The following is a 12,381-nucleotide window of genomic DNA, read 5'->3' on the forward strand; positions in this document are numbered from 1 at the left end:
GTGAAACTAAAAGCAGGTTATGCGTCTTGTCATTAGGAAAAAATCAAAGCCTAATTAAAATCCTTCAACATTGTTTGGCCAGGAGAGCTTCATTAAAGTTTTCTAGGTCCCTGAACCCAAGTCCACCATTTCCTTTAGTTTCAGTGATCTTGTGCCAACTCATCCAGTGCATTCTTTGTCCGTATTCACCATTTCCCCACTAAAAATTTGCAATTCTTTTACAGATCTCCTTACACAGGCTCCTTGGAAGCTTGAAGCATGACATAGTAATCAGAGCCAGGTATTTGAGAGATAGAAACCTTTTTGAAAGCAAGGTAAAGAACAGTGATTCTTGGGTATGGAAAAGTATATCCAATGCAAGAGAATTGCTAGCCAAAGGAATAATGAAGAGGACTGGAGACAAGAATACAGTGGATAAATGGAATAATAAGTGGCTACGTGATACAGAAGAGGGCAATGGGGTGTATACTGTGAAAACAGGCTATGCTCTAGCTAAGCAGAGGAAGAAGAAACTCCAGTGTGAAAAAGGAAAGCATGAGGCTAGTACTGGACCTAGGAAGGATAAAGTTTGGAAAGGTTTGTGGAACCTAAACATTAAACATAAGCATAAACATTTTTTCTGGAAAAGCTTACAAGAGTACTCCCGGTTCAAGAATGCATATTCCATAGAACAAAAATGGGTGATCCTATGTGCACATGTTGCAGAGAGGAAGTAGAAACTCTTGAACACGTGTTCTTTTCTTGCACCAATGTGCAACAGACATGGAAATTACCACCATTGAAGGCTTGAATGATCTGAGGTTTAATTTTTGGAGATGGTGGGAATGTCTTATAGATGCATGCAAAGTGGAGAATAGAGAGGGGCACTTGGAACTCACAGTCAATATACATTGGCAAATATGGAAAGCAAGAAACAAATTCATGTTCGAGGGCAAGATAATGGACAGCAAATCAACCATCAGGAGAGCTCAGAAAAAATGGACGGAATACACAGGTAAACAAGGGGAATCTGGAGAAAATAGAGGACCAACCAAGACAACAAATGATGAACCAAAGATGGACTCCTCTCCAGTGTGATACAATAAGAATTAACAGGATGCTGCTGTGTCTGCAAAGAAGATCAGAACAGGACTTGGGATAGTTGCAAGAAACTGGAAAGAGGAACTAGTAGAAGTGAGGGTAGTGCAGGAACTAAAGAAAGGAAGAGCAATAGTGGAAGAAGCTGTAGCAATTAAACAGGCTTTGCTGATGGCAAAAGATGCAGGATAAGCGAAAATTGAATTGCAATCTGACTGTAAAAATGTGGTCAACATGATAAAAGAAAGAAGAACTGAGGACCACACAGTGACAACTATAGTGGAAGACATCATTCCGTTAGCAGATTGGTTTTCGGTTTGCAAGTTCAAGTTTGTTAGTGGGAAAAGGAATTGTCTGAGTCATTATGTAGCAAAATTTGCATCAACATTAGTGAAGAATATAATGTGGAAGCTTAGCTTTCCCCTGTGGCTCAAACAGATGGCACAAGATGATCTGATAGGCAGTTGCCCACATTTGTAGAACTTTTGTAGTATCAAGTTTTATTAATACAATATCGTTTTGACAAAAAAAAATAAAGAATTTCCAAAACCTGAGCATCAGTTTCTAGTGACACCCTTTTTATCACCAATTTATTTCATTAGAAGACCACTTATTTCACATAAAATTTTGTTAAACAATCTCCCAAATTCATAACGAGCCCACAAATAATTTCCAGGTTACTCAACTAGATTAACTTTAATTCCGTAATACACTACCAAAATCCAACAAGATGCAAAATACTTTTCTTCCTTATTCTCACCATCTAAATAGTCAATTTAAACCCCACGCTGTGACCTCCTTAGACAACAGTCAAATTTCTGCCTGCAAAGGAACAAAACTCTGCACGGTTCCACTAATTTCTTATTACTCTTTGCCTTAAACCATGTAGACTGGTCCAAAAAACAACTTCCAAATGAACCATGGGGTGCAATATGCTTTCTTGTAACTCTTCAAATTATCTAGACCCTGAGTTTCGGTTTCTAATTAACATTTCTTTCTTTTCTGCATTTGTTTCACCAGAGCACTACTTATCTACCATAAAACTATTTACAATAGTCCAACATTATAACAAACCCACAAATAAATTCCAAATAACTCATTTTCATTACATACAATCCAACATAATCTCAAAATCCAAAAAGATGCAATACATAATTCCTAGTATCCTGATCTGAATATTCAATTTAAATCCTAAAATCCAATGCATTTACATAAGGATCCTATATTTGCAATCAAATGAACTAAGCTCTGCACAATTAAACAGATATTTTAATAAAATTAGTATGTTCTTGTTACTTATTGCGATAAACCCGGTAGAATGGTAAAAAACAACCTCCAAATGAACCTTGGGTGTTATATGCTTTCTGGTAATTCTTGGGATTTTAGAAACCAAGAGACAGTTTCTAGAAAACCTTTTTTTCTTTTCTCCATAACACTACTTATCAACCATAAAACAGACTGACAATATTCCAGATACTTAACAACCCAAATAGATGTAATTCACCGTCATGAGATAGAATCCAACTAAATCTCAGAATCTAACAAGCACATATAAACCATCTGAATATTCAAGTTAAACCCTAAAAGTGCAACGCCCTTACATAAGAGTCCTATATTTGCCATAAAGGAACTCAACTCTAGATAAATCTACCAACTTCTTAGTAAAGTTAGTATGTTCTTGTTACACTTTGCCATAAAGGCTGTAGAATGTTAAAAAACAACCTATAATAGAACCTTGCTGAAATATGCTTTCTTCTAATTCTTGGGATATCTAGAACCTAAATATCAGTTTCAAATTGACCTTTCGTCTTTCCTGCAGAACACTACTATGTTTTTAACAATATTTCAAGTCTTTAACAACCCAAATAGATTCTGAGTAACTCACTTAGATTAATTAGGGTCCAACAATGTTTAAGAATCCAACAAGATGTGCATATATTTTATTCCACCTTCTATCCATTTGACTGCTCAAATCAAATGCTAAACTTCAACAACAATGCATAAGAGTCCAATATAGGAAGAAACTCTGTACAATTCACCTAAGTTTTTACCAAGCCTAGTATGTTAAGGTTTGCTCACTGCCTTAAACTGAAAACAACCTCTAAATGGACCCTGGAATAGCTTGCTATTGTAAATCTCTAGCATTTATAGAAGCTAAGTCCCATTTTTTGAAATACCAGTTTTATTTTATCCGTTAATTCCAGCACAATACTACTTATCTACAATAAGTCATTGACAATACTCGAAATTTGTACAAACCCACAGATAAATGCCAAGTAACTCACCTAAATTACATAGAATCCTAAAAGATGCAATACTAGTTCCTCATGTCACCATCTGGAAATTCAAGTTAAATCCTAAAGTGCAGTTTCCTTGCCTACAAGTCCTCTAATTGCTTGTAAAAGGACCAAACTCTACACAACACCAGCAAACTTATAATCAAACTCAGTATGCTCTAAAAACTATCTTAAGCCTTGTAGAATGGTAAAAAGACAACCTCCAAATGAACCGTGCTACAATATGCTTTCTTGTGATTCTTTAAAATTTCTAAACCTTTAACTTTCAATTTCTAATTGACCTATGTTTCTTTTCTCCAGTAGACTACTCATCTACCATAAAATTCCTTGACAGTATTCCAGATTTTTGATGAATCCAAATAGATTCCAAGTCACTCACCTAGACCAATTAGAGTCCAATAAAATTTTGGAATCTAACAAGATGCACCATACACTTTGTTTCAACTGTCGCCCATATGAATACTCAAATCAAATGCTTAAGCTAAAATCATTGCATATGAGTCCTATACTTGCCGACCAAGGACAAAACTCTGCATGGTTCACCTAACTTCTTACTAAGCCTACTAAGTTCTGGTTACTCCTTGTTAAAAAAAATCTCCTAAATGGACCTTGGTACAATATGCTTTCTTGTAATCTCTGGAATTTCTAGAAGCTGAGTTTCATATTCGAAATGCCATAATTATTTTTTCCATTTATTTCACCACTGTACTACTTATCAACCATAAAATCATTGCCAGTACTCAAAAGTTGTAATAAACCCACATATATATCCCAAGAAACTTGGATAGAATCCCTAAAGATGCAATACATAGTTCCTCAGTCACCATCTAGACGTTCAATATAAATCCTGAAGTGCAATGTCCTTGTATATCAGTCCTCTAATCGCCTGCAAAGGATCCAAACTCTACACAACACTAGCAAACGTCTGACTAAACTTTGTCTGTTCTATTTGATCATTGCCTTAATCCTTGTAAAATGGTGAGAAAACTCTGCACTAAGCTCTATTTGATCACTGCCTTAATCCTTGTAACAACACTAGCAAACTTCTAACCAAACTTACTATGTTCTATTTAATCATTGCCTTAAGCCTTGTAAAATGGTAATGGCAATTCTTGGGATTTCCGAAACCAAAGGTTGTGTTTCTAATTGACCTTTTTTTCTCCTGTACAGTACTTATCTGAAATCTATTGACAATATTCCAAACTTAACAAGCCCAAATACATTCCAAGTGACTCACCAAGATTAAAGAAAGAGAATCCAACAAAATCCCTGAATTCAATGAGATGCACATATACTTTTTTCAACTGGTGGCCCATTAGAATATTCAAATCAAATGCTATAAAGTACAAAGTCGTTAAATGAGAGTCCAATATTTGCATGCAAAGAACAAAGTTCTGCACAATTCACCTAACTTCTTACTAAGTCTAGTATGTACCAGTACTCTTTGCTTAAACCTTGTAGAATAGCCGATACCAACCCCTAATGGACCCTGTTACAATATGCTTTCCTGTAAATCTCTATAATTTCTAGAAGCTAAGACTCAGATTTGAATACCATCATCATTTTCTCCACTAATTTCACCACAAAATCGCTTACCGTAATATCATTGACAACACTTAAAAATTAGTCACAAACCCACAGATAAATCCCAAGTAACTCATCTAAATTAGATAGAATCAAGAAGATGCAATACTTAGTTCCTTGTGTCACCATCTGGATTTTCAATTTAAATCCCAAGTAACTCATCTGCAAAGGAACCAAACTCAGTACAAAACCAGCAAATTTCTAAGCATAATTGTTTTCTTAGCAGCAAACTCGGTGCACACTGGTAACTCTCTGCCTTAAGCCTTGTATAAAGATGAAAATACAACCTCCAAATGAACCTTCCTGCAAATGCTTCCTTGTAATTCATCTACAAAGGAACCAAACTCAGTACAAAACCAGCAAATTTCTAAGCATAATTGTTTCCTTAGCAGCAAACTCGGTGCAAACTGGTAACTCTCTACCTTAAGCCTTGTATAATGATGAAAATACAACCTCCAAATGAACCTTCCTGCAAATGCTTTCTTGTAATTGTTGGGATTTCTAAAACCTAAGTTTTAGTTTCTAATTCACCTATTTTCTTTTCTCCAGAACAGTAGTTATCACCATAAAATTCATTAACAATATTGAAGATTTTTAACAAACCCAAACAGATTCCAAGTAACCCATCTAGATAAATTAGTCCAACAAAATCTCAACATCCAAGAAAACATGCATATACTATTTTCAACCAGTCGTCCATTTCAATACTCAAATCACACGCTAAAGTGCAACATCACTGCATGAAAATCCTGTAAATGCTCACAAAGGACAAGTCTACACAATTCACCTACCTTCCTACTAAGCCTAGTATGTCTGGTTACTTTCGCCTTAAACCTTGAAGAATGGTCAAAATCAACCTCTAAATGGACCTTGATGGAATATGGTTTTTTCTAAATCTCTGAAATTTCTAGAAGTTGAGCCTCAAATCCCCAATACCATTTTAACTTTCTCTGTTTTCTTCACCCTAGTGCTACTTATTTACCATAAAATCATTAACAATGCTCAAAATTTGTAAAAGAAAAACCCACAGATAAATCCCAAATAATTCACCTAAATTAGATAGAATCCAAAATGCAATACATCCTTGTGTACAAGTCCTTTAATTGCCTGCTAAGGAACCAAACTTTGTGCAGCATCAACAAACCTCTAAACAAACCTAGTATTATTTGGTTAATCATTGCCTTAAGCCTTGTAGAATGGTTAAAAAGACTCCAAATGAACCTTGCTGACTAGCAATTCTTGGGATTTCTTAAACATAACTTTCTGTTCTATATGCCTTTTTTCTTTTCTCCATTTGTTTGACCAGAACACAGCTCATTTATCAAAAAATCAATAGGCAATATTCCAAATATTCAACAACCCACAATTAAACTCTTAAGTAACCCACCTACACTAATTAGAATCTAACAACATGCAGATATACTTTGTTCCTTCTTTCTCCATTTGAATATCCAATTGATACCCTAAAGTGAAATGTCCTTACCTATGAATCCTATATTTGCATGCAAAGGGCAAAACTCTACAAATCTACCTAACTTCTTACTAACCTAGTATATTCTGAGCACTTTTTGCCAGAAACCTGGTGGAATGGTCAAAAACATCCTCCACTTGAATCTAAGCGCAATATGCTTTCTTGCAAATGTCTACAATTTCTAAAACCTGAGTTTCAGAGTTTCTAATTAAATTTTATTTCTTAACCATTTATTTGACCACAAACCTCAAAATTGTAACAAATCCATAGATATATTCAAAGTAACTCATCTAGACAAGACAAAAGCCACAAAAATCTCAGAAATACAAAATGATGCGCTACTTAGTTCCTCGTGCATATTCAACTTAAACACTAAACTACAACATCCTCACCTAAGAGGTATTCAAAGCCCTGTCTAGTTGACCAGTGAAATCCTCCCAAGAATTGGAACACACAAAAGCAAACTCTTTAGACCCAAATAATGTCAAAAACAAATTTGCGTTGTTGATTCTTAAAATTGAAACTTTGGTTCTAATGAAAGCCTTTGTCTGTATCCATGGCACCATCATTTCTAGAGAAGTCAAATGCGCACCTATCTTCTCTTTTCTAGAAATTAAAATCCAGCCATCTTAGGCCCTCACTACTCTAGGCATTACCCATTTCATTGACACAAGTACTAATTGGGCAGTTAGCTTTCATATTTCAGTCTCAAAATGTCTAAAATCATTAAAAGTATTAGCCAAAGATTTTAATGTAGGCAACAAAGAAATTATTCACTAAAGAATTCTGGCAGCAGATAGTGTATTTGAAAGACTCAAAAACTCAATATGGTACTATCTATCCCTTTTTGGCTTACAAAAAAAAGAACCCATTCCCTATCTAATAGTAGACGGGTATATGAGTAGATGAAATAAGCCATATAGGGCAAACGGCACGTCATTTAAACCACAAGGTGTTTTGAGTCAAGCAACTACACTATCTGAGGCCAAAATATTTAGTAAATAATTACATGCAGCCTGCTTTAAATGCTTTGATTAATACTTGTACTGATTTTAATCATTTTGACACTGAAATATGAAACAAAGTGAACAATCAGTCCATGAGATCAGTTCATGTTTTTGAATTATGCCACATAACATTAAAGGCTAAAACCCAACGAAGACAACAAAAAATCACACAAGACAATTTGAAATCTAATTGGGAGATGGCTGCAGATTGTTGATATAGACTAATGAAATTACTGGAATTAAGTGGGTAATGCCTATAGTAGTGTGCGCCTAAAAAATTACTAGATTTCAATTTTCAGAAAAAAGGAGTTAGGCATGCATAATTGGCTCCTCTTGCACTTAAGAAGGTGCAACGGATAGTAATAAATTGAAGGGCTTTCACTACAGCCAAAATTGAAATTCGAAGAATCAAGAATGCAAATTTGAGGTTGATGTTGTTTTAATCTCAGGAGTTCATTCATACGCATTTAGAGGATTGGAGGGACTTCATAGGTCAACTAACAGCCTTTGTATATCACTTTGTGAATTCTTGGCCTACTGATATGGATATGAAATCTTTGTAAGGGTACAAAAGTGCTTGTGATATGCTATTCTATTCCATTATGTCTCTAGGAAATACTCAGAGGTTTACAAGAAGAAAAGCCATAAATGGGAAAATGGGATATCACCTACTAAATAGTGGGGGCTTTACCTAAGACATTAAACCAAAAGACAGGGCCTTGGGAAGAGTAATTAGTCCATTAAAAAATTTGAAGAAAATTGAAGAGGAAAATCAGAGTAGAAAACAAGTCATGATGAATAGAAAGGCCCATTCCTCTGGGCTGTCAGGAAGCTGAAAGTTCTTCCCTGAGATATGACTTTCAGAAGCTATGTCAAAGAAAGCACAACAATGTCCAAGAGTCCAAATGAACAGCATAGAGAATTGCTAAGTCATATCGAAGCACCAGTTATATCATGATACTTTTTTGCCTCCAACATGTCTTCTGAATTCAAGTTGTAAAGGAATTCTAAGAAACAAGGACTCCTGTAGGAGAGAACAGATCGTGCAGGTATTTGAAAGTCGAAATTGCAGAACTTAACAGTAATAACTGATCATCCTATTTGCCAGTAAATGAATAATAAATCACTTATGTCCATATTAAGAGATCTGGAAGTTTCTTTTTTTTTTCTTTAAATGATTTCACAATAACCAGAAAGATATATGGATATTTAGAAAAATGGGTAAAATAAATTCTAAACCTACAAGAAGAGTTCAAAAATCAGGTCCACCGAGGAGTATATCTTTCTATTTCAATTTCTAACATGTATTTATTGAGCATGGACAATCAAATACAAAAGAAGCCCAACTCCTGCCTTGAAGTAGAAGACAACCATGCATATACAACTATACTATGAAATTACACTTTTCAGCAAGAGGGTATACCCAGATTGACTCCTATTCAAGTATGAAGAATAAATGGGCATCAGATGAACGGAATTGAAAGTATGACAGTGACGAAAGCAAGGATTACAAAATAAAAAAAGATAAAAGAAAAGGAAAAAGGAAGGAAACAAGTTTGTTAAAATAACTTCCTGCAAGGAAAAAGTAGGAGCAAATGGAGAAATCAGCAACAAAGCTAGAATCTGTTAAGTCATCTGAAAAGAAACCTGGAGGGAAGAGAGAGGCCTATTCATTTAAGAATGGCAGTAGGATTTTCATTCAGAGTTCCACATTGACAAAAGAGGGAAGATAGAAACAAGTAGAGATACTGTTGACTGGCAAACATATACTTTTTACCCAACAATTGGGTAAAACCAAAAGTATACTTTTTACCAAACAATTGCGCAGATGGTATACAATGAAACCAAAAGTGGCTCATGCGTATTGTCACAAGGAAAAGTTCAAAGCCTAAATGAAAGGTAGCAACAGTCTTGTTGCCAGTTAACAACTAAAGAAATTATTAGCAATCCATTCTAAGCCTTTAGTTACTCAAACAAATCTTTTTCATTTTTTTTCCTAGAATCCCATACAATCACCAAGATCAGTTAAATATCAAATGCAATATGACAAAGGAATACCATTATTCACAAAACAAATTACTACAGAACATGCCTGGGCAGCACTATTGTAATCAAGCTACATGTCTTTCAGTAAGTGTACTAAGCAGAACAAACGACAGCTGATGCAAAAATAAAGCAAGAAAAGACAAATTTTACAATTCAACAGTGAGAACAGACCATGCAACAGAAAATCCAAAGTTCTCCATACTTCAATCTAAAAATGATTAGCAGTAGTCAAACTAATCAAAGTGTTAAAAGTAAGCAATATGTATTAAGTTAACTTTTCGGCCCTGGATAGTCTAGTTGCGGGACTCAAAAGCTCCATTTGGTTTAAAAATATACCTTCTACCCCTTTGCAGCTTACGAAAAAAAGTACCCATTAACCTACCAAATGGATAGATTTACGAGTAGATAAAATAAGCCATGAAGGGCAGATGGTACGGTATTTAAACCATCGGAGCTTTGTGATTGGAGCATCTCCACCATCTGGGGCCATAAAATCTAGTCAATCTTTTACTAGTTGCCAACACTATATTCCTTAATTCATATTTCACTGGCTTTTGTTAATTGTCTTGATATTATAAATACCAAAAAAAATACATTAACAAGCAGTCTACGAGCTAAATTTATGTTTCTGCATTATGCCGTTTACCATGAGATATCAAAACCCAAATGAGAGAATAAAGAACCACCATACGGAATCCCATATGACTACCCTTCAAGCATGAAACAACCATGGAGAAACAGCTGCTAACTAATTTCATTTTATTTTCTCTTTTTTTAAATTTCAAATTGCATCAACATAAAAGATTATGGTAATTTTGCTTAAACCAGAACCAAAACAGAGAGGTAGACAGAACACTCTAAGACCTTCAGTTTCTAACGTACAATGTAAAACGTAGACACTACAATTATTAGTCTTCGAACAAATTTGAAAAAAAAAAAAAAGCAATCAACAGCCATTTCATTCCAAAAATTTCATTTGTCTCTGACAAAATCTATAGCCATTTCTAAATCAGAACTAAAATTTTCTAGTGTGATTCATTATTCTCTCTATGGGGTTTCAATCTCTACTGATAAGCAGCATAGTTCAAAAATATAAACTGACACAAGTACTAATCGTGCAGTTACATTTCAGATTTCAGTCTCAATATGTCTAAAATCATTAAAAGTATTAGCCAAAGATTTTAATGTAGGCAACAAAGAAATTATTCACTAAAGAATTCTGGCCGCTGATAGTGTACTTGAAAGACTAAAAAACTCCATATGGTACCATCTATCCCCTTTTGGCTTACAAAAAAAAGAACTCATTCCTTGTCGAATAGAAAGGTATATGAGTCGATGAAATAAGCCATATAGGGCAAACGGCACATCATTTAAACCACAAGGTGTTTTGAGTCAAGCAACTACACTATCTGAGGCCAAAATGGTTAGTAAAAAATTACATGCAGCCTGCTATAAATGCTTTGATTAATACTTGTATCGATTTTAGTCATTTTGACACTGAATTATGAAACAAAGTGAACAATCAGTCCATGAGATCAGTTCATGTTTTTTAATTATGCCACATAACATTAAAGGCTGAAACCCAACGAAGACAATAAAAAATCACACTAGACAATTTGAAATCTAATTGGGAGATGGCTGCAGATTGTTGATATAGACTAATGAAATTACCAGAATTAAATGGGTGATGCCCGCCTAAAAAATCACTAGATTTCAATTTTCAGAGAAAAGGAGATAGGCATGCATAATTGGCTCCTCTTGCACTTAAGAAGGTGCAACGGGTAGTAATAAACTGAAGGGCTTTCAACAGAGCCAAAATTGAAATTCGAAGAATCAAGAATGCAAATTTGAGGTCGATGTTGTTTTAATCTCAGAAGTCCATTCATACGCGTTTAGAGGATTGGAGGGACTTCATAGGTCAACTCACAACCTTTGTATACCGCTTTGTGAATTTCTGGCCTACTGATATGGATATGAAATCTTTGTAGGGGTACAAAAGTGCTTGAAACAACCATGGAGAAACAACTGCTCACTAATTTCGTTTTATTTCTCTTTTTTTAAATTTCAATTTGCATCAACACTCTAAGACCTTCAGTTTCTAACATGTAAAAACTAGACGCAATAATTATGAGTGTTCAAACAAATTTGAAAAAAAAAAATAAGCAATCTACACCATCAGTACTAAATTGGAAGCATAATTCAATATAACTAGGTCTAAACCCACTGAAACTGAAAGCAAAGACATGAATCGGACAAATTCGTTGAAAATTTGCCATTAGGTCAAAATTGAAAGCAAATAATGGATATTGAAAGCAAATATGCATAGCAAGAAAGCACGGAATTTGAAGAATCTCATCTCCAGGGAAAGGAAACAAAAAATAGAAAGGAGAAGAGAAATAATACTTGCCTGAAATCGTTTCTCCTCAAAAAGCTTTCTTCACAGCTCCAGAAAACAGCCAACTCTGGACAGAATCAAGCCCCAAAAAAAAGGCAACTCTTTTCCCAAGAAACAAATGCGTCCCCAATTTTCTGATTTTTCTCCTCACTTTCCCTTTCCCTTTCCCTTTCCCTTTCCCTCTCTCTCTCCTATCCCGCTCTCTCTATCTCTCTTGAATTTTTGGAAAGTAAGAATACAGACACGAGCATATATATAGCGTCCACTGATTGCTGGCAAACGGCTAGTCTTGGCTTGCTAGTGTGACCCGAGTTCCAACGGTAAATTCGAACGGGTCGGTTGGAAAGTGTCAATTGGGAAACCAAATATGGGAAGGATTAGTCATCACAATTTGGCAACTTGGGTTGAGTTACTTGTAATTCGTTTATCACACTTATTAATTATGGTCAATGATATATTTTGAATTTGATTTGTCTAATTGGTGCTTGTAACACTGTAGTATTT

This window comes from Coffea eugenioides, chromosome 6 (assembly GCF_003713205.1).
Source record: "Coffea eugenioides isolate CCC68of chromosome 6, Ceug_1.0, whole genome shotgun sequence".
Lineage (NCBI taxonomy): Eukaryota > Viridiplantae > Streptophyta > Magnoliopsida > Gentianales > Rubiaceae > Coffea > Coffea eugenioides.